The 22,478-nt window shown below is 35.1% G+C and overlaps 1 protein-coding gene across 3 annotated transcripts in view; it reads right to left on the bottom strand.

The window, feature by feature from the left end:
* GRID2 (glutamate ionotropic receptor delta type subunit 2) overlaps nt 1-22,478 on the bottom strand; it is a gene marked incomplete at its 3' end in the record, with an annotated part of 1,748,121 nt that overhangs the window by 351,774 nt on the left and 1,373,869 nt on the right. The gene's annotated exons all lie outside the window — the stretch shown is intronic.

Below are 22,478 nucleotides of genomic sequence, written 5' to 3' on the forward strand. Positions count from 1 at the left end.
TTTTGTTTAAAACTAAAATTAATTACCCTCTCATTATAAACACAAATGAAGTATAGACTTTATTTGCAAGGACTTGATTACCAGCTAGTTAAGTGATATTCATAATATTGTGGCTATATTTAATCACTTTTCAGATTTCTAGTCTATAATTTTAATTTTTTTAAAGATTGATTTTATTTATGTATGCATATAAGAACTGGGGTGTAGGCCAGATATGTGGAGATGGGGCTGAAAGAATTCACCAGAGACAGAGTAGGGGGCAGATCTACTGCTGAGTGAAGCAGTGGGCAAGACAGGATTGGTCTGCTGCACCATGTGGGTTAGCTCCTTGGCTGGGGATCAAACTCATGCAGCAGTGGCTAGAGATAACTTAATAGCTCCGAGACTTCAGCCCCTGTGCTACCAGGGAGGCCCTTCTAGTCAATAATACTAAAATATAATTTTTGGTTAAATTATCTAGAATCATAGACTATTAAAGATATTGAGATCACATGCATTATTATGGTCATCATACATCATATTTGCTTTTTTTTTTTTTTTTTTTTTTGTGGGACCCTCGCTGGCGGCCGGGGAACGAACTGTGCTGCAGAGGCTACGGGCAGCCTAGCAGCCCAGTGCTCAACCACTGCTCCACCAGGGGAGGCCCCATATTTGCTTTCTTGTATAACTAATTATCTAGTCACTCTTTTGTAAACTTGTGGAATCCTCCTCTCCATCTTCTAAATTTTGTACTGTTTCTGGACTCAGTCCTTAGAATGCTTTCATTCTCTGCTAATGTACCCATCCTGGGTAATCTAAAGTTGTTTTACTGTGGATATCACTTACAGTATATTTAGATAATTGTAACATCCCAGTTACACTATTCACTCTATTTCTCATACTAAGCCATAATTTTCCAACATCTCATCCACCAATTCCTATCACCTTTTACCTACAAATTACATACCAACATCTAAGGAAAATGAGTTAATCTGGCTATTTTTTCTTTTCTTTTTTTTTTTTTTTTGCTTTCCAAACAACAAACAGCCCATAACCTTTATTTATTTTTTTAAATTTTTATTTATTTATGCATACAAGAACTGGGGTACAGGTAAGAGGTGCAGGTGGTGAGAGGATTCACCAGAAAAAGAGTGGGGAACAGAACAGGTGGATTGACAGAAACACACTGCTGAGGGGAGCATTGGGCGAGTCAGGAGGGGCCTGCTGTGCCATGTGGGTAGCTTCCTGGCCAGGGATCAACTCGTGCAGCAGTGGCTGCAGATTGTTCCATAAGCTGCATCTTAGCCCCTTGTGCCACCAGGGAGGCCCCAGCCCATAACCTTTAAATGTTATGTTTCCACCGTTGGAAATCCAGCAAACAGCAGATGGGTCTAATATGCACAACTGTGTATTAGCTATGTGGCCATGGTTGCTTACTATTCCACATTCCAGTCTTTCAGTCTCTCTGTGCCTGCCTACCTGTCTGCCTCCTTGTGTATGCAGTCCCCTGTTTCAGCATTAAGGCATGTCAGACACCTCTAAGTTTCCAAGATTCTTCCTCCTTTTGCCTGCACTAACAAAGACACTGCCTGGCTTGGGATGGTTGTAGAGCACAAGGCCTACCTCATCTCATTATTTGCATTGTTACTGCATCTTCTTAGACTATACTTTCTGAACTACTTAAAAGTTTTGCTTATTTACATTCTAAACACTATCACTCCTAAGTCTATCACTCTGTTGCTCTTTAAAAATTGAAATGAGATTTCTGTACTTCCCTGCCCAAAACTTTCAGTGGATTCTCACTGCTCTCAGAAAAAAAAAAAAAATCCAAACTCTCCACCAATGTCTACCAGGGTCTATACAACCTTTATGAACTCAGGTCTGTGGAACCAAGCTTAGCTGAGGTTTCGCCATTTTGTATATCCTTCATCTTGATATGTTAGTCCTTGTACAGCCACATTCTGGAGATAGTTTCAACAATCACAACCCTCACCCCACTTGGTGACGAAAAAGCAGACCACCCCAGGCGCCAATGAGGGCAGTCTTATCCATAAATGGGACAGCATCTCTAACCATCCAATCAGTTTGAAACTATAACCGTGCACGCCAAAATGCCTTTGTAGTAGTCAATGAGTAATTGCCAACTTGTTTTAAAATTCGAGCCTGCTTGTGATCCTATAAAAGACCCCTGCTTCCTCTGTTCAGGGCTCTAGATCTCTGCCACTGCCTCAGTGCATGTCGTGAGCCCGGACTCGAGCCCAAATTAAACTCCTTCGTGTTCTTGCATCAGTTGTCTGTGTGTCCTTGGGCTGCACCCATCGACGCTGAGCACAACAGGTCAACTGCCAGATCTTATTGCTTCCTACTCTCTCCAAAGCCTTGTGATTTCTTATATGAGTGCCAGGTCCTTTGCACTTTAAATTTTTTATGCCTGGAATTCTCGTCTTTGTAATTTACAAATGACATTTCCATTCAATATATTAAAGGATACTTCATATTTTTATATTATCACATTATCTAAAGTAACTTTAAAAGATCATACTTTTTCATGCTTTATATTTATTTCCAATATAGTATATTTTCTGTTTATAGGAACATTTCTTGTCCCATATTGGGTAGGTAAATATTTGTTGTATCGGTACGTCTTATATGAAATACAAATAGATCTCCTAGAGAAAATTGGGTTTATGCTAAAAGTAGAAATAAATCAAAGAGATATAATACCACCTATGCCTAGTTCCATTATTTTGTGAATGACTTAATAAGATATAGTTAACTATAATAACAGGCAGATTTTTCTTCCAACAATTAAATATTACTGGGTATTTTTTTCCCTAAATTTTCAGTTAAGTACAAATATACCTTTTAGCTAAGTTTTGAATCTTTTTCTTGCTGTAATATACTCAGAAGTTTCTAATCTCAAAGCAAAGGAAATATTCACTCAATTGAAAAAAAAATCTTATTTTTAAATCTACATGGGGATATTTGGGAGGAAAAATAACTATTTGAAAAAAGAATAAAATAAGAACAAGATGATAGCTAAAGATTGTAAGATGATACATACAGAACAATAGAACACTAAATTTGTGACCGAAAAGGTCTATTTCCTTAAGTCTTTAACTTTGATTAGAGTTATCATCATCCATATGAAAGGCTATTTGTTAAACTTTATTCATCTGTGGCATATAATTTGCAACTTGGCCAATTCACATATTCTTGCAGAGTCCAAACAACAGATATTATATTTACTGCCTGTACTTAGAAATCAAATGGTAAAAGTAATGGGATTCTTGACTTTCAATTCTAGTAATTTAGACAATCCTCCCACTGTGACAGCAACTAGAAAAAAAGAATGCATAATGTATTTGAAAACTAAAGATGTATGATCCTGGAGGAGATAACCCAGAAAAGTGATGTGGCATTTAGTACTGCCTTTTCCCTATGGATACACACATGTGCATGCACATGAGCACACACCCACCTCAATTTAAAAAGAGGAAGCTAAGAGACAGAACTTGAGCACTGCTTTTCAAAGTCTTCATGTTAAGTGGTTATGAAGATTGGGGCCTAACTCTTACCAAATAATGGTGGAATTTAGTAAAACTGGAAATCCTCATATGCTTATGCTTAGAAACTAGTAACTATAAATCTTTAAAACCATAGGTCAGGGCCTCCCTAGTGGCACAAGGGATTAAGGCACAATCTATAAAGCCATCCACAGCCAATGTAGCATGAGTTCGACCTCCGGCCAGGGAGCTACCCACATGGTGCTGCAGACCTCTCCTTACTCACCCTCTGCTCCCCTCTGCAGTGTATTTCAGTCAATCTGCCTGTTCTGTTCCCCACTCTGTCTCTGGTGAATCCTTTCATTCCTGCCCAAAACATCTGGCCTGTACCCCAGTTCTTGTATGCATAAATGAATAAATCTTTAAAAAAATAGTTAAAAAAAAACCATTAGGAATTTTTAAAATACATTTATTTTATTTACGCATATGATAGATGGAGTTTGGGCCATAGGTGTAAGGGCATGAAATGATTCACCAGAGACAGAGTAGGGAGCAGAAAAGACAGAGCTACTGAAATACACTGCTGAGGGGGGTAGCAGGCAAGAGAGGAGAGGTCTGCTGTGCCATGTGGGTTATTTCCCTGGCCAGGGATCAAACTTGTGGCCAGTGACAGCTTGATAGCTCAACCCCAACACCTCCAGGGAGGCCCAGGAACTTTTTAAAAAGTATTTCAACTGGATCATAATGAAAATGTACCATAACAAAATTCTGCAAGTTTTGATAACTGACAGGATATCCCAAAAAAATTTTTTAGAGGCTAACAATCTGTAATAAATCAAAAAAGAAGACTGAAAATTATTGGTCTATTCATCAGTTTTAACAAGTTAAAAAGAGTCAGCAAGATAAAACTAAGGAAAATGGAAGGAAGGAAATAAACATGATAAAAATAATAAAATGAACAGTTATAATAAATGTGGACTTTTGAAAAGACTTCTAAATTATTGCTGAGGTTGATAAAAAAGTAAAAGGCACAAAAACACAGTGACAGGAATGAAAAGGACATTCACTATAGATGTTACAGATATTAGAATAATAAAAAGAGGAGGATCATATATACAAGTTTATTCCAATTAATTGGAAAATTGAGATAAGGACAAAGCCCCAGAAAAATTGTCACCAGAAGAAATGGAAAATTTGAATTATTTTATAATTGGGCTTATGGCAAAATATACTAAATATTGAAGCAATAATGAACTATAATTTTATAAAAACTCTTCCCTAGATCAGGAAAAGGAAAATACTATTTCATATATTTCATGAAGAAAATATGAATTTAATAACATATTCTTACAATGTCATTCCAAAAAAGCAAGTTTATAGGTCTGACTTTCATAAAATATTAGATGCAAAAGACTTACATACCACTAAGGTTAAATATTTCTGTAAGAGAAAAACTGTAACTACATCCTACAAGGCTTGGTATGTCATTTCTCATAAACATTTAGTTCAAAATATTTTTAAATTCTATTATAAATTCAAATATTTAAAGATTATTACTTTTGTTATGTTTTCTAGCTCAATTTTTCACACATTGAACATAGTATAATTTCCTTCATTTAGTATTTCTTTAATTTTTTGGTTATAATTTGCTCTGTCTTGAATAAGAGATTGCAATAAAATGTGTCTCTGACCAAAAAATAGCAAATTGAAAATTATAAAAAATAAATTAGCATATTTATATTTTTATATGAATGGGGATAACCAGAGGAGGAGGGGGAGGGAGAAGGAGAGGAATGAGAACAGTTAAGGGAGGGCCACAGGGTCTATGGTGGTAGACTGTGGGTTCTTTCGTGGTGAGCACAGTATGGCGATAATGCCTGATAGGGGATGTCTTACAATTCTGTAATGTTAACAACGACATAAACCAATATTAAACCAATGAAAATATTATAACAAATTAAAATTAATTTAGAAAATATTAAAAAGAGGTGAAAACCTGGTCCTATGTTGGGGAGAGTGCCAAAGAGGCCAGAGTCCAGAAAAACACACACTTACATGGACAATTAATCTACTACAAAGTAGTCAAAAGAAAACACTGGAACAAGGATAGCCTATTCAGTAAATGGTGTGGGGAAGTCTGGATAGGTGCATGCAAAACAATGAAATGGCCATGATCTCACACCATAAACAGCTCAAAATTGATCAAAGACTTAGATGTAAAACTGAAACTGTAAAATGCACAGAAGAAAGCATAAGCAAAACATTTCATGACAAAAGTTTAACAATATATTTAAGGATTTGCCCCCAACAGCAAGGAAAACAAAAGAGAACATAAATATCTGGGAGTACATCAGACTAAAAATCCTCTGTACCATGAAAGAAAACACAACTAAAGCAAAAAGACCCCGAATGGGAGAAAATATTTGCATACCATACATCTGAGATAGAATGGCTATCAAAGATCTACAAATAACTTATAACACTCTATAAAGACAAAACTAATAATCCAATCAAAAAGTGGGCAAAAGAGCAAAACAGACTGCCCTCCAAAGAAGACATTCAACTGGCCACCAGGCACATGAAAATTTGTTCATAATTTTATTAGATAAATGCAAATTAAGAACATAATGACAGGGGGCCTCCCTGTGGCGCAGAGGGTTGAGCGCAGTGCTGTGAAGCTGTCCACAACCTCTGCAGCGTGGGTTTGATTCCCAGCCAGCCAGGGAGATACCCACATGGTCCAGCAGACTTCTCCTGCCTTGCCTGCTGCTACCCTCAGTAGTGTCTTCAGTCCGTCTGCCGTCTGCCTGTTCTGCTCTCCACTCTGTCTCTGGTGAATTCTCTCACCCTCCCACATCTCTGGCCTGTACCCCAGTTTTTGTATAAATAAAAATAAATCTTTAAAAAAATCAGGAGTTAGTTATAAAGAAATATTTAATGTTAAATTAATAATTGTTGTCAGCATTGTTAGAAATATTGGTAAAATTACTGTCTTTAAAAATTAGTGCAAATGACCAAAATTCTAAATGGAAAATATCTCTGTGTTTGTGTCTTTGCTTTTGTGTCTTTTGTCTCTGGAGGGTTGCTGTGTTAAAATTATTATAAATGGCATCTATATAAATTCTAATAGAAAAGAACCCAATCACGATCTGAAATTTTGGGTAAACATAAACATAAATTAGTTCAAAATGTAATGGTTTAATTGAAGCATTTCATGTCTTAAATTTATAATGTTGGGAGTTAATAGTTCTATTTTATGTTTAAATGTGTTTATTTGGGGAGGGGAATAAAAACTTAGAATAGTCAAAAAGAGTTACTGACCTGGTTTATGTTAACAGAGATAAATATGGATAAATGTGGTTTTGTTTATACCTGGATTTTTTTGATAAAATAGTTTTCTAAAAAGACTAACTAAAAAGACTAAGTGGACTAAAAAGACTACTTCTTCCCTTAAAAAAAATTACCTTTGTTCCCCAGGTAAACACCTTAATTAATTTTTCCTTCACTTGTCCCAGCCAAAAAAAAAAAAAAAAAAAAAAAAAAACAACCCTCTGGTATATGAAAGTTTCATTTGTAACTCTGAACTTCCTATCCTAAAAAATACTAAAGCTACAGTTGGTATCTCTATCTTAAATCTGTTCTTTTTATCATTATTTAAATGGTGGTATATTTCTCCTATAGACTAAGGATCTACTAAGTTTAATAATGAAAATTTGTTGACTAATGAGCTTTTGGTGTATTTTTGCAAAATGACAACTTTATTGACAACTTTATTGTCATCTCACCTATTAAAAAAATGTGTTTATGTATGAGTTATCCAGTACAAAAAAAATAATAGCATGGCAGCTCTTACAAATGACTTAAAGTAAAAAAAAAAAAAAAAAGTGAGGCTGACCTGTTAATTGGCTGAAGTTATGTTGGGACAAGGCCTTGGTGTTGACTAAAAGTTTTGGGCCTGACTGATGGACTTTCTCTTGTGCACCCCAGATGACCAGATGACCTCTTGGGAGTCTCCTATCTATACTCCCTGCTTGCTTTACAGTGCGAATGTGCCCCTGCTTGGGCAATGGATGCTCTGTTGCCTAATTGCTTGGGGGGGCTCAGACTTTGAAAAAAGATCTCCTCTGGGCCTGCGGGCATAAATAAAGATAAAACTCTCACAACTGTGAGAATGACTCATAGTGAAAATATGAGAAATAACAAGTATGGTGAGGATGTGGAGAAAAAAGTATCCCTCCCTACACTGCTGGTAGGAATGCAAACTGGTTCAGCTCTTATGGAAAGCAGTATGGAGGTGTCTAAAACATTAAAATTGTATCTGCAATTGGACCCAGTAATTCCATTCCTAGGCATCTAACCAAAAATTTAATAACATTTATTTTAAAGGAAATTTGCATACCCATGTTTATTACAATGCTATTTTTTTATAGCTAAATTATGGCATTATGGGGCCTCCCTGGCAGCATAGGCAGTTGACACAGTGCTGTGAAGCTGTCCGCAGCCTCTGCAACGCGGGTTCAATCCCGGTTGGCAGATGAGAATCCCACATAGCGAGGCAGACCTCTCCTGTCTTGCCCCCTGCTCCCCTCAGCAGTGTATTTCGTCAGTCTGACTGTTCTGTTCCCCGCTCTGTCTCTGGTGAATCCTCTGACCCTCTCGCGCATCTGACCTGTACCCTGGTTCTTGATAATAAAATAAATCTTGTAAATAAATAAATAAATAAATAAATAATGACATTATGTAAACAAACTAAATGCCCCCCCAATAAGTGAATGAATCAAAAATATGTGTTATAAAGACACATTGCAATACTACTTAGCAATCAAAAAATATAAACTCATGCCATTTGTGGCAACATGGTTGGAGCTTGAAGGAATAATGCTAAGTGAAACAAATCAGAAGGTGAAAGATTACTATCAAGTGGAGTCACTAATTTGTGGAATATAATGTAAAGAAGTTAATAAAGGCAAGGTTAAATACTAATCTCTGATAGCTGCAGAACGGAAGTACCATAGGAGGAAATGGTTGTACGGCAGCATAAAAACAAAGAGGGAAGGTAATGCTCTGTGGGGTATGGTTGATGGGTGGTGGGTGCACTATGGTGTTACTAACTGATGAAGGTATCCTAATTTTGCCTCAGTAAAATTTAAGTAAAAAAAATAAATATAGGGCCTCCCTGGTGGTGCAAGGGTTTAATCGCAGCACTGTGAATCTATCCACACCCTCTGTAGCACGAGTTTGATCCCTGATTACTGGCCGGCCAAGGAGCCACCCACATGGCACAGCAGAACTCTCCTGTCTCACCCATTGACCTGCTACTTCCCTCAGCAGTGTATTTCAGTCAGTCTGCCTGTTCTGTTCCCCACTCTGTCTCTGGTGAAATCTCTCACCATCTGCCTCCCACCCCACACCTCTTGTCTGTACCCCAGTTCTTGTATGCATAAATAACTAAATCTTTAAAAAATAAATATATAGGGCATCCTCTGGTGGTGCAGCAGTTGAGTGCTGGGCTGAGTAGCTGCCCGCGGCCTCTGCAGCGCTGGTTCCATCCCCGGCCACCAGTGAGGGTACCATATGGCGTGCAGACCTCTCCTGCCATGCCCACTGCTCCCCTCAGTAGTGTATTTCATCGGTCTGTCTGTCTGTTCTGTTCCCTGCTCTGGCTCTGATGAATTCTCTCACCCTCCCATGCTTCTGACTGTACCCAGTGCTTGTATAAATAAATAAATAAATCTTTAAAAAATATATATATATAATTTGGTTAGACACTAAAATGTCAATCATTGCAATTCACTGCTTTAGCATTATTTTTTTTAAAGATTGATTTATTTATGCACACAAGAACTGGGGTATAGGCCTGAGATGCAAAGGGGAGGGGTGAGAGGATTCACCAGAAACAGAGTGGGGAGCAGAACAGGTGGATTGACTGAAACACATTGCTGAAGGGAGCAGCGGGTGAGACAGGAGACGTCTGCTGCACCATGTGTGTTGCTCCCTCGCAGGGGATTAAAGTGGTGCAGTGGCTGCGGACAGCTTCACAAAGCTGCACTGAACCCCATGTGCCACAAGGGAGGCCGTGCTTTAGCATTATTAGGGAGAAAAAATATAGAATGATGTTGGTAGACACAGATAAGGTACAGATAAAATTCAATATTTTTTCTTAAAAAAATAATAACCCCCTAGAAATAAAGAGGCAAAATTAAACCAAAGTAAACTTTCTTATTTTCACAAAGAATACTTTCAGAAAACCTACAGCAAACACATTTATTAACAAAATAAGTACTATAAAATACTATCATGATGGCTACAAAGTGTTTCCAGTGTTATTGAATATTAAATTGTATGTGGAAACAGAGTAGCACAATAAAGCAAAAAAAAAAAAAAAGAAAAACAGTTAAAATTGGATAAAATGAGATAAAACTTATGACTTGGCAATATATTTGAAGACATTCCAAAAGAATATAAGATTAATGTCTAAATTAATAAGTTAGCTATTGGTTTACCTTGGCATGGAGTTAATATTCAAAAGTCAATTATATATGCATATATCAGCAATAAACACTTCAAGTATGGAATTAATGTAATTTGTGATAATTCTAGAAATATCAAATATCTAGGAGTAAAGATGTGAATAACCTCTACATGAAAAGCTTTGAACTTTTTGTGTGATATAAAAGAAGGCTGAACAAATGGACAAATATATCATGTTTATTGTCCAGAAGATTCATTGTAAAGACAAATTCTTCTCAAATTAATCTACAGATCCAACTAATTATCAATTAATCAATATCACAGTTTCTTTGTGTGTATAAGAAGCAGAAAGCAAATTTTATGTGAATTTACCCAAGAATAAAAATAACCAGGACAATCTTCAAGATGATAGGTAAGACTATTTTCAGCTGACTTTAGTTTCATATTATAATTAGTATAGTATTTGTAGAAGGATAGACCAAATACTGAAAATTATCTGTGTGTACAAAGCACTTGATTTATGCTCAACAGATTTTCTATACAAGGGAAAATCTTCATAAAAACTATTAAATCAATTTGGATACATGTACTAAAATGAAAATTACCTCCTTATACATAAAAATCAGCATACTATAGATGGAAAATATAAAAAAAAATAAAGCATCCAAAATAATATATTACATTCACAAACTTGGATAGCAAAAGATTTATGTGTTCATGATTTAAAAAGTATTTTTTATATATTCAGCATGGTAAAGGAGACAATCCCTTTTTAGGGTTTGAGGGTATTTTGATTTCTATAACCTTTGCTGAGGTTGAAATCTCCTGACATCACCCTGCAGAAACATGTGGGATTTATGTTTTCCAGAGTAACTCTTCTATATCTTCTTGACAAGGATTTGCATTTTTATAAAATTGGTTTACCATATCGAAAAACACATATATCAACCTTGCTACTCTATGTATTTTCTTGCTTATAAAATTCATTAAAGTAATAAAACAATGTTTTGTCCTCTGATTGTGAAACTTGATCATTGAACTTGAGGTAGGCAAAAAATTATTGTTCCAAGTCTTATTCTGTGTGAGTATACTTAAATCTTGGTGCTTGAGAATATAGAAGGGTAATTAATAATTTAAAAATATTCAATTTACTTATTGGGTAAATCAGTTGTTCATAGGTCTAAGATTCATAAAATATTTAAAGTATATCAATCATTTTTATATGTTTATCTATTCCTGAAAAACTTATTCATAAGCAGCAAAATTTAGAGACTGGAATCAGAATTGTAAATGCCTTAATATGTTTCTTTTGGTGGAGGGTGTGGAGAGTAATATGGTTTTCTATTGGCAGTGGGTGAATAGGTTCACTTGCTAACCTCGTTTACAAGTAAGACAATTTTCTACAATGTGGCTTGCATATGCTTGATATGATGGAAGACTTGATATGGTAAAGAGGGTGGCATATAGTCTCATATTGTGTCAAAGTGAGAAAGTTGTTCCATTTGCAATTATCTTTCATATTTTCTTATTATGGCTAAGAACAACATGCTAGTTTGTAGATAATAGGATAATAGATGTTTTTAAATTTTGTATCTATTTTTATAAAAAGAAGGCAAATCTCAAACTCCTTTTGGCAGGCAACAAAAGTTAATTAGAATTTAATATTATTGTTTCATTTATATCATACTTATGTTATAGTTATTATCTAATTAATGAAATTGCACTGTTTTTATCAAACATGATCTTTATTAACAATAACTTTAACTGCTCCATAACTTCAATTTCAAACATTCCACACTCTCCTGCCATCTTCTATCTTTTGCATTTCCTCCTTCCTTGAGCTTTGTGGTTTCAAGATCTAAGAACTATTGACCCTACTAACCTTTTACTACTTTCCCCACCTCTGTAGACACAATTTCTCCTTACCCAGATTAATTGTAGTGATTTGTTCAATTCACTGCATTTATCCTCAACTCCCTTGAAATTCTCAGAATCCCAGAGTCAAATTCCCTGTCTGTATATGAACTGTACAGCTGAATGGAACTGTAAAATAAAATATAACTGTGCAGATCATTTTAAATTCAGGGCCACAAACTTCAAATGAGCCTTTATGTAGTCTTGCACTCATATGATACTTCCCTGAAATTCTTTGTCCTACTGTCCTAGACACAAGAAAAATCTGTCTTCCAATATTCAAAAACTTCTTCACCCCCTACCCCAACCACCCTCATATACAACAGGCTGATCATATCTCATTAGGAAAATGAAAGTTTATCAGAAGGAACTTCCAGAGGAAAGCAAGTTACAGTTTACAGGTGTAGTGTAGTATGGGGTAAGAAAGAAGGGGGAAATGTGCTTATATTTTTTAAAACAAAACAATAAGAAAATAAACCAAAAATAAACACACAAGAAGGATTAGAAGGATTTAGTTAAACAAATAGAGATAAAATAACAATTTCTGTGACTGTATTCTGTAACATAGGCTTAAATTGGAACCTGTAATGTTTCAACACAATGAAAAAGAACATTAATTATTTTTTTAAAGATTTATTTATGTATACAACAACCGAGGTACAGGACAGAGGTGTAGAGGGTGAGAAGATTCACCAGAGATAGAGTGAGGAACAGAACAGGTAAACTGACAGAAACACAGTAGCAGCGGGTGAGTCAGGAGAGGTCTGCTGCGCCATGTGGGTAGCTCATTGGCCAAGGATCATACTCATGCTGCAGTGGCTGCAGATTGCTTCATAGGTTGCATTTTAGCCCCTGTGCCACCAGGGAGGCCCAAGAACATTAAATTTTTTTTTAAAGCAAATGGATACAAATGAACTTGAGAGTATATCAAATTATTACATATCTCTCTTTTCTGGATCCTATAAATATTCTCTTTCCTGCCTAGGAGTGATTAAAAGTTACCTCTGTAATTAATGGGTATTCTATGAAACTTTGTTACTTTCTGAACTTCCACCCACAACATTGTAGTAAATTTTCCTCAATTTCCCAGAAAACGTTCAGCATCTATTTCCTATCTGGTAGTACATATGGCCCCAGGAATTAGAAGCACAATAATGGGAATCTGGTATTATATTGCTCACAGTACAACCCCTGACAATACCCAACGATATGGATATATCATGATTATCCAGATCATCACATGTGTTTGCATGGGATGAAGTGCATACAGAATGCAATAAGTAGCTATAGCATAACAGTGCTTTTGAAGATGGTGTTCCTTGCTAACTGCAGAGAAACCTCAGAATAGTATAAGGGTAAGAGAGAAATTGAGGCCAATGAATACCCAACTCAGAAATAAGGGAGGTCTACTTTGAAAGTCTTAATGACTGCTTACAGGGAATTTCTTTAATTATATAGATTCAGTGGATACAATTAAGACTGCCCTGTAAGGGTATTATAATTCAATAGCCCATTAAATCTTTTGCCATATAAGGGAAAATTATCCATGCAAAATTTGATCTTCCAAATTCCTCTGAATCTCTGTCATATATAAAACAATCTCTTGCCCCTTCTGAGGGAATTAAATTTCTTTTCATAAATATTTATTTATGATTGGACACCAAACCATATCACCTCTCATTAACTTCAGGCTACAGTTAGATAACAAACAAAACTATGTCAGAAATGTACAAAGTCCATTATTTCACAAAATAATATGCAAAAGAATCGGGTAAATGAATTGTCATGTGTTTTAATGGTCTGGAATTTAAAACATAATGTGTTGACTTGGCACTGTGTAGTGGTAGTAGTTTGTTAAATTGACTTATTGAAGGATGCACTAATAATGAAAGAATTTGGGAAGTAATTGACACACATCTTTAGTAAGATGTAGAGATTTGGGAGGTAGGAATGTGCTAAAAAAAACTGTTTATCCCCATTACTATACATGAGAGGGACACTCCTTATATAAAGACATTAAGAAATATCTGGGAGGGCCTCCCCGGTGGCGCAGCGGTTGAGAGCTGGGTTGCGAAGCTGCCCGTGGCCTCTGCGGTGACGGTTCGATCCCCGGCTGCTCCCCGGCCACCGGAGGAGGGTCCCACATGGCGCGCAGACCTCTCCTGCCGCCCGCTGCTCCCCTCAGCAGTGTACTTCGGTCCTTCTGCCTGCTCTGCTCCCCGCTCTGGCTCTGGTGAGTTCTCTCGCCCTCCCGCGCTTCTGACTGTACCCAGTGCATGTGTAAACAAAACAAACAAATAAACAAATAAATAAAACATACCTCTAAAAAAAAAAAAAAGAAATATTACTCAGAAATCAAAAGAGATAAACACACGCAGTTTGCAGCAACATGAATGGAGCTAGAAGGGATCATGCTCAGCGAAATAAGTCAGAAAGAAAAAGAAAAATACCGGATGGTCTCACTCATAGCAGGAATTTAGAAAACCGAAATAAGGGACCGGAAAAAGACTAATTAATACAAACTAAAAATCAAAATCAACAAACAACTATAAACCAGAGACACACTGGGGGGGAAGAGATGGGGAGAGGAAGGGTCAAAATAAGGGGGGTGCAATTGTATGGGGAATATAACCAAAATGAAAATGCATACATTGTGCAAAAATGAAAAATGATGTAAGAATTATATAAAATAAAATATCAATTTAAAAAATAAAAGGAAAAAAAAAAAGAAGAATTAAAAAAAAAGAAAGAAATATCTGGGAAAGGGCCTCCCCTGGTGGCACAGGCGGTTGAGCGCCGCACTGTGAAGCTATCGCAGCCTCTGCATTGCCGGTTCAATCCTGGCAGCCAGCGAGGGTCCCACATGGCGTGCAGACCTCTCCTGTTGCACCTGCTGCTCTCCTCAGCAGTGTATTTCATCAGTCTGCCTGTTCTATTTCTGGCTCTGGCTCTAGCAAATCCTCTCACCCTCCCGCACATCTGGCCTGTACCCCAGTTCTTGTGTAAATGAATAAATAAATCTTAAAAAAAAAAAAAAAAACTACAAAAAACAGCAAAGGCTAAATGTGCCCAGACAAGGCTAAATACTAAGGGAATAATGATTCATTGTCTAGTAACTAACAATGAAGGAAGGGGGGCTGTTTGTATCAATAAAATGAGTTGCACCCAGCACTCGGGATGCTTGAGCTCAGGATAAGAAGACTTGCATCCCCTGGGTCCCGCTTCTCAAACTCTATTTTGTATCTGTCATTTCTTTATTCCTTGGTTCTTTGGGATTCCTTTCCTTAACCCTATTCACCGGAGCTGGTCTCCGGCAATACAAATTAATTATAATCAAATTAAATGCTGGTGGTTATGCCATGTAAGACTAATGTGATGATTTCAACTTTAAGTGCCAAATGTTGTGACTCATATTAAAACTAAATTGAATTTCTTTATACATAAAAGAAACACTTGACAGTTCCTTATTTTCAGAATGTTTTCATTTATTCTGGTAAAGTTTATACCAAACTTTCCACTGTGTCTAATGAGTGAGGTAATAAAAGATAGTCAATTGAGAGTCAATTTTCTTCACTGACATCACAACATTGAGACATTATGGGTTTTAGTGATTCAATGAAAGGGGCATATTTTGTTTTCACTTTATAGTTTTGTACAGCTATACCTCATCGATCTTGAGGTAAGATTGAAGATTCTACATTATCAGATATATTCAACTCTCTTTCTAATCTTGCTCATTTCCCAGTTTTAGTTTTGCTGAGACAGGAAAGGACATTGTGGTCTGGACATGGGCCAGTCTTCCAGCCATGTTGACCAGCTTCATTGAAATAGAAGTTTCATTAGGTGTAACATAAAGAATGCAGAATAAGCATTATATACAAAGTATTTTCCAAGATTTCCCCCCCAACCTCTCAAAGTGGTCTACTTTCGTATCTCCAAGAATGTGGGAGTGGTGGTATTAGTGGGAGTGGTGGCATTTAGAAATACTTGTAAACCCTTTCTCAAAGTGTCATTTAATAAAGGTTTGTTTTCTTCTTGAATTAATGGCTTTTATTCAATTTTATTGGAAACAGTGATCATAATATGAATGAACTGTGTTGCATTTACTCAATGTATATTATGTATTAAATTTCTTGGGTCAAATAAATATTTTAGAACACTAATTACTGAAGTCCATTTTTTAATGGGATTTGTTAATCCATTTTGAATAGATAAATGTATTATTTTATAGATTCTGTATTGACACTGATATTGGAGATATTTTTCTATTTTTATCAGATTTCATTTTTTATAAAAAAGCTTCTAATGTTTTAAATTGATCAGATTAATTGGAAGACTTGGTAGTATAGATAGCCATTGCAGAAATTTCCATTAATCCACAGATATGAATCTTACACAATTAATTGCTAGGGAAAAAGCATAATGAATCAGCTGGCACACTTTAGGTTTTCTGCCATTTTCATCTACAATAAAACATTGTATTTACTTACCTCTTTTTCTGCTTCCTTTCCCAGCATAACTCAGAAGGAGCTTTGTGAATTTTAGTGCTAAAACTAAGACTGCATTTCCAGAACACTGATATTACAACTAAATTTCAATAACTATAAGGAATACCCCAAACCCACATTTACTTTCAGAATATTTTTCAGTGCTTGTATGGTTTACATAGTTAGCATTTGCTTCAGAGGTGCCCTATTTCTATATTCATGCTCTTACTGTAGTTGTCCTCTTATGCTATTTTAGATATCTTGTTAAAAAAATAAAAAAGAGGGGGAATCACATAACCTCTTTCTTTCTCTCCTTTTTGGGTTTAGATACACCATTAAATGTCTTGCTCTGTAAGAGTAAAGAGTATAGATTCTAGATTTTGGTACTAAAAAAAGTTATGGCGGACCTCCCTGGTAGCACAAGGGGTTAAGTCTCAGTCCTATGAAGCAATCCACAGCCACTGCAGCATGAGTTCAATTCCCGGCCACGGAACTCACCCACCTGTTATAGCAGACCTCGCCTGTCTTTCCCAATGCTCCCCTTAGCAGTGTATTTCAGTGGATCCACCTGTTCTGCTCCCCACCCTATCTGGTGAATCCTCTCATCCTCCCATACTTCTGGCTAACTCCCAGCTCTTGTATGCATAAATAAATAAATCTTAAAAGAAAAAGTTATGGGCATAGTGCATAGAAATTCTCTGATACTACAATATTGAAATAATTAAGATTATAATAATTTAAATTAAAAAGGAGAAATATATCAAAACAAACCCCTCAACATCCTCTGAAAGTTTTTAGGTACTTTGTTCAGAGCTTACCTTCAATTTAAAAGTTGTATAGGTCACCCTTTGTTTTTCTCACCTCTGCCATATTTGCCTTTATGAATTTGATATTTGTTTTAATTATTACAATATTTGATTGATACATTAGGTATTTTATTTCTATTTTTAATACATCCATATATTGCATTGTATATTGCTCATAGAAATCATATTAAAGTGAAACCAAATATATATAATTTACTATATATCAATTGCCTATTCACACCAAAAAAGGGGGGATAGGTACCCAGTATGTGGTTGAACAAGGAATATAAGTAGTATTCTTAATATTTATCCAAATAGCACATTTTGAAGCCCTTGAACACTATTCTTCTTTTTAGTGCTATTTTTCTTGCTATCTACTGATTTCAATACATCCTTGGCAATGAAATGAGGGTTGGGAAAGGCACCCAAAGACAAAACATCAAAATGACTGCTAGTTTGTCAAATTGCACAAAGCAAGATTGCACAAGATTGAGTCAGGTCTGCCACTCTCCAGTGATGCATTAGCTTTTAATGTCTTAAAATAATTATAGCAAAGCCTAAAACAGTATATAAAGCCACTACATAAATTCTAGTTCCATTATCAACCCCATTTTTCAGGGATTCAATCAATCGGTGGTTCTGAAGAAAATTGCACCTGTTTTTATAGTCCCAGAAGCATAAAAATTCAAAGATAAGCAGCATTATCAACAGGAATCAAAAGTGAAATGGATCTCAAAGTGAACTTTTTAATCACCTCTGGAATTTGAGACTCATTCCTAAACTAAACCTCATGCATCAGTGCATTATGATTTCCACAAGGTCAGGGAATGCCAATACATATTCAATCAAGAGAGTCAGGAGTAAGACTGCAAGGAGTAATGGCATTTAAAGCTCCAAAATGCCATTCAAACCCAGTGACCTGGTAACCACCTTTGGAGATTCATTTTAAATTATAACTCATTTATTTAACATAAATTAAAACATACTTTCATAGATGAAATTATTTAACAGAATGAATTTAATCTTTTCAAGTGCAATATCAGCCTTTCCAATCTTGAAGTCCCTCTTTTTCCTGTTTTCCAGAGGTCTTGTGCTTAAGTTCTTAGAAGGACTTCTCAAAGAACAGAAAAAAAAAATGGCTTCATCTCCAACTTCTTTTCAGTATATACTTTTGAATAATAGCTTGGAAAATGACTAAAGGAATGAGATTTTAGTGTGTTGATATTACAAGAAAATATTAGAATAAAATACAGACATTTTATTCACTATATAGGCCTTATATATTTTCAGGTTTCAGTGATACAGACATATCTGTAATTAAAGACATTATTCATATCATAAGTAGCTATTTCCACAACACAGCTGACTGAAAAAGCAAGTGTGTATGAACCACAACTTATGGGTTTCTCTGTGTTTTTATTTTTTTAAATAGAAATACCTAAAGCTGAATTCATTTTAGAATTCCACATGAAACTTAATACTTTAGGAATATGTTCTCCTCTTTTCCTCCATCTTTTTAATGTGCTCTTTGGTGATCACAAGAATTTCTAAGTTTTAAAACTGGAGCCTATGTAATCAGAGTCAGGAACTCAAGTGGAATTGAAGAGCAATGGAAAAATATTGGAAACAGGGTGTCTTATTGCTGTGCCTAATGATAAAGTAAATCCTGGATGTAACAAGGAAGTGGGGTAAGGGAAGAAAAGGATCTAAATAACATAAAACAACAATTCAAAAATCCTATTAAACTGAAATCAAAAACAGAAAAAATAAACAAAGACTAGAAAAAAATAACAAAAGCCAATTTTGATTATAGATATACTGGTACACCAGGCATTGTGTTAACTGTTTTGTAAGCATTTTCTTTTTTTTTAAGTTTTGTTTGTTTTAAAGATTTATTTTTACTTATTTATGCATACAAAAACTGGGGTGTAGTCCAGAGGTGCAGGGGGGTGAGAGGATTCACCAAAGACAGAGTGGGAAGCAGAACAGTCAGATCTATTGAAATATACTGCTGAAGGGAGCAGCGTCTGAGACAAGAGGGGTCTGCTGCACCATATGTGGGTCAGGTCCCTGGCCGGGTATATTAATGCTGTAGTGGCTAGAGATAGCTTGATAGTGCTAAGAATTTAACCCCTGTGACTCCAGGGAGGCCCTGTAAGCATTTTCTTATTCAATCTTCAAAACTACCTAATGAAATGATTTTCATAACAAGATTGTGTTTCCTCAATCAAGGTCAAGATCATAGAGAAGTGGGGTCAGGTGAGTATTGCTTATTGGCTATCACAGGCAAATGAGAAAAGTAGGCAGGGAATGATACATGATAGAAAATCCAGGAAGCCTGTGGTGTCTCCTACAAGTACATTTCTTCAACCACAGATTCTGATTTATTATTACTGCTTCATTTTCTCTCTCTGTTCTCAATGATATTAGTTTACTGTGAACATATTCAAGCAAACAAAATTCAAATGCAAAGATTGAGTTTAGATACCTGTAAGACTTAGGAAAAAAAATCCCATTATTTTGTCTTAGAATTAATTTTCTAAGACCAAAGTATTTTCTAGGATGATAGAAGGAAATTATAAACTTAAAACAACTTATATAATTAATATGTGATTGTCGATGTTGTAAAGAAAGGTGATATTCCAATGATAAGAATTCTTATGATGAGCAGACAGTAGAGAAAGTAAGTAGGTGAAGATCTCTCCTTAGACTTGTTCTTGGAAGTCAGCTGAGATTCTAGTTAGCTTAAGCTTACTCCCAGGAAAACTCAACAAGTTCATCCATTTCTATATTTTTGTGGTGACATCAATTTGACTGCCCACAGAATTTCTAGTGTAAATCTTACAGGCAAGAAATGAATGGCAGGAGATTCTTGCAGTGCTGAAAGAAAAATATTTCTAGCCTAGAATACTTAATCCTTCAAGATTGTCATTCCAGTCAGAATGCAGGGTAAGAAGCTTCTCTGAGAAGCAAACATTTAAAGACTGTTTCAAGCAGACATGAAAGAAGAACTGAATGGGCTATTCTAAAGCAACAGCAAAACAAATCTAGAAGTAACGTATCTAACTTATACAAAATGAAGGAGGAAGAAAGTAAAAAATGTGACTGACACATCAGAGTGAGTTTTAGATCAGACTATTCAATGGTTCACAAAAATAATCCATCATAAACTAACCTCAACAGAACCTTCAAACACGAATCAATAGATAAAACAATTAAGACAGTAGAAGTGGAATCTAAACAAAACATAAAAGGAAGATGTCAAAAAAAGGCAAATTGAAACAATTAAAAAATGGCAAATGGCAATAAGCACTTAATGTCTCAATGATCACTTTAAATGTCAATGACTTAAATTCACCAGTTAATAGGTACAGAGTGGCCAATTAGATCTCAAAACAAAATCCAACCTGCTATTTCCAAAAAACTCATCTAACCAACATAGACAAACACAGTCTTAGCATTAAAGGCTGACACACAATTCGATTGTAATGGTGACATATATGCATTTCATTGAGTCATTAGAAATTTATAAGCCCCATCCAAACTGTTTATTGACTTACTAGAAAATGAAACCCAATTGTTGGAGTTCCAAAGAACTATTTTCTTTCTAAACACCTTTGATAAATACCTTTGTAACTAAACTTAGATATAATGGATTATATGCAGGTGAGTAAAACTTTCAATGTGTAGTTTTATATAGGAACAAAATGGTGAGTTACTTTTTGCTCTTCTTTTCTCTGAAGATATTCACATTGGTTCTCTAGAAAGATTTATTGCAAATAGAAAAAAAAGTATATAGATAGATAGATAGATAGATAGATAAAGAAACACATGCATATAAGTGTATTTATACTTTCATATATGTTGCTTCTTCCAAGTGTCATAGACATAGAAATCTTTTCTATGCACAAAAGGCAGTATACAAGGGATACTGGCAATTGCTTAGAATTCATACTGCTATTCAAAATACAGACATTTTGATAGTTTTTATGTGAAGACATAATATGAAGAATTGTAATTTGTGCTTTTTAAATAGTCAGGACTATTTTTTCCCTTTTATATTAAAATAATATTGTATTATAACTGTAGTCAACACTAAGTCCTTGTGTGATCTTATGTAATTTTCCTTTATATTTGCTTCATTATTTTGTTCATTGTACAAGTTAATTTTAAATTTATTATGGAAATAACTTATCAAGCTGATATTCTTCAGAAAATATTTGGTACTTGAAGATAAATAATGAAATACAAACAAATTACTGGATGATAGTTTTCTTTGGGATTTAATACAATTCCCCATTGATACCTTTTATTGTTCTCCCCAACCTATTAGCCTTTAGTGAACTGAAAGTAAAAACTTTGAGAATATTTGATGCTTTGTGGTTTTTCACAAATGAAATAAAAAAATAGTCATAACAGTCAGGTGAACTTATTTTATATAAATTTTGATCAGGCACTTTTTTGTTCTGTCTGTCTTATCTTTTGAAATTGTATATTTGGTTCAATTATCATTTTGAACAAGAGAGCTTATTAAAAAGTTTTGTCTTATAAATCCCTGTCTTAAACATTTAAATTGTTGGCCTAAGTTTTAGTCTGCTTTCACATGTGTTCTTAACATTTATGCTATTGATCATGAATTCCAAACTTTTCTGTACAAAAGAATTAGTAAATGTTTTTATTAAAATAACATTGCATTATAACATTACATAAGTTTCAGGTGTTCACCCTTGAGAATCAACATGTACATATACTGTAACATTAAGTTCTCTGCTGAAAGTCTAATTCTGTCTTTTAAATACTATCTTCCCCTATTACCCAATTTAACAACTTCCCTTATCTCTCCCCTTCTACTAACAATTAATTGGTCTTAAGCCGAAGGTTTACCTATGTTTTATTTGTTTTCCTCTATATACCACAAGAATGAAATCTTGCAATATTTATCTTTTTTTTTTTTTGGTCTGGTTTGTTTCATTAAGCATAAATGTCTGTAGGTTTATCCATGTTGTTGCAAATGACAGTATTTCATCATTTTTTATATACCACAATTTCCTTATACATTTGTCAATCAATGAATACTCAGGTTGTTTCCAGTTCTTGGCTATAATAAACAGTGCACAATAAAGATGGAGGTGAATAAACCTCTTCAAGTCAGCACTTTTGTAATTTTTGGTAAGATATAGAGAATTGAGAAAACTGGATCACTGCAATTTCTTCTATTACTATGTGTCATAGGGCTGCACCAATTTACAATCCTACTAAAAGTGTATAAAGTCCCTTTATTATAAACATAATAAAAGAGAATTTTGTAAAAAAAT

Source organism: Talpa europaea, assembly GCF_964194135.1.
Source record: "Talpa europaea genome assembly, chromosome: 5".
Taxonomy (NCBI): Eukaryota; Metazoa; Chordata; class Mammalia; order Eulipotyphla; family Talpidae; genus Talpa; species Talpa europaea.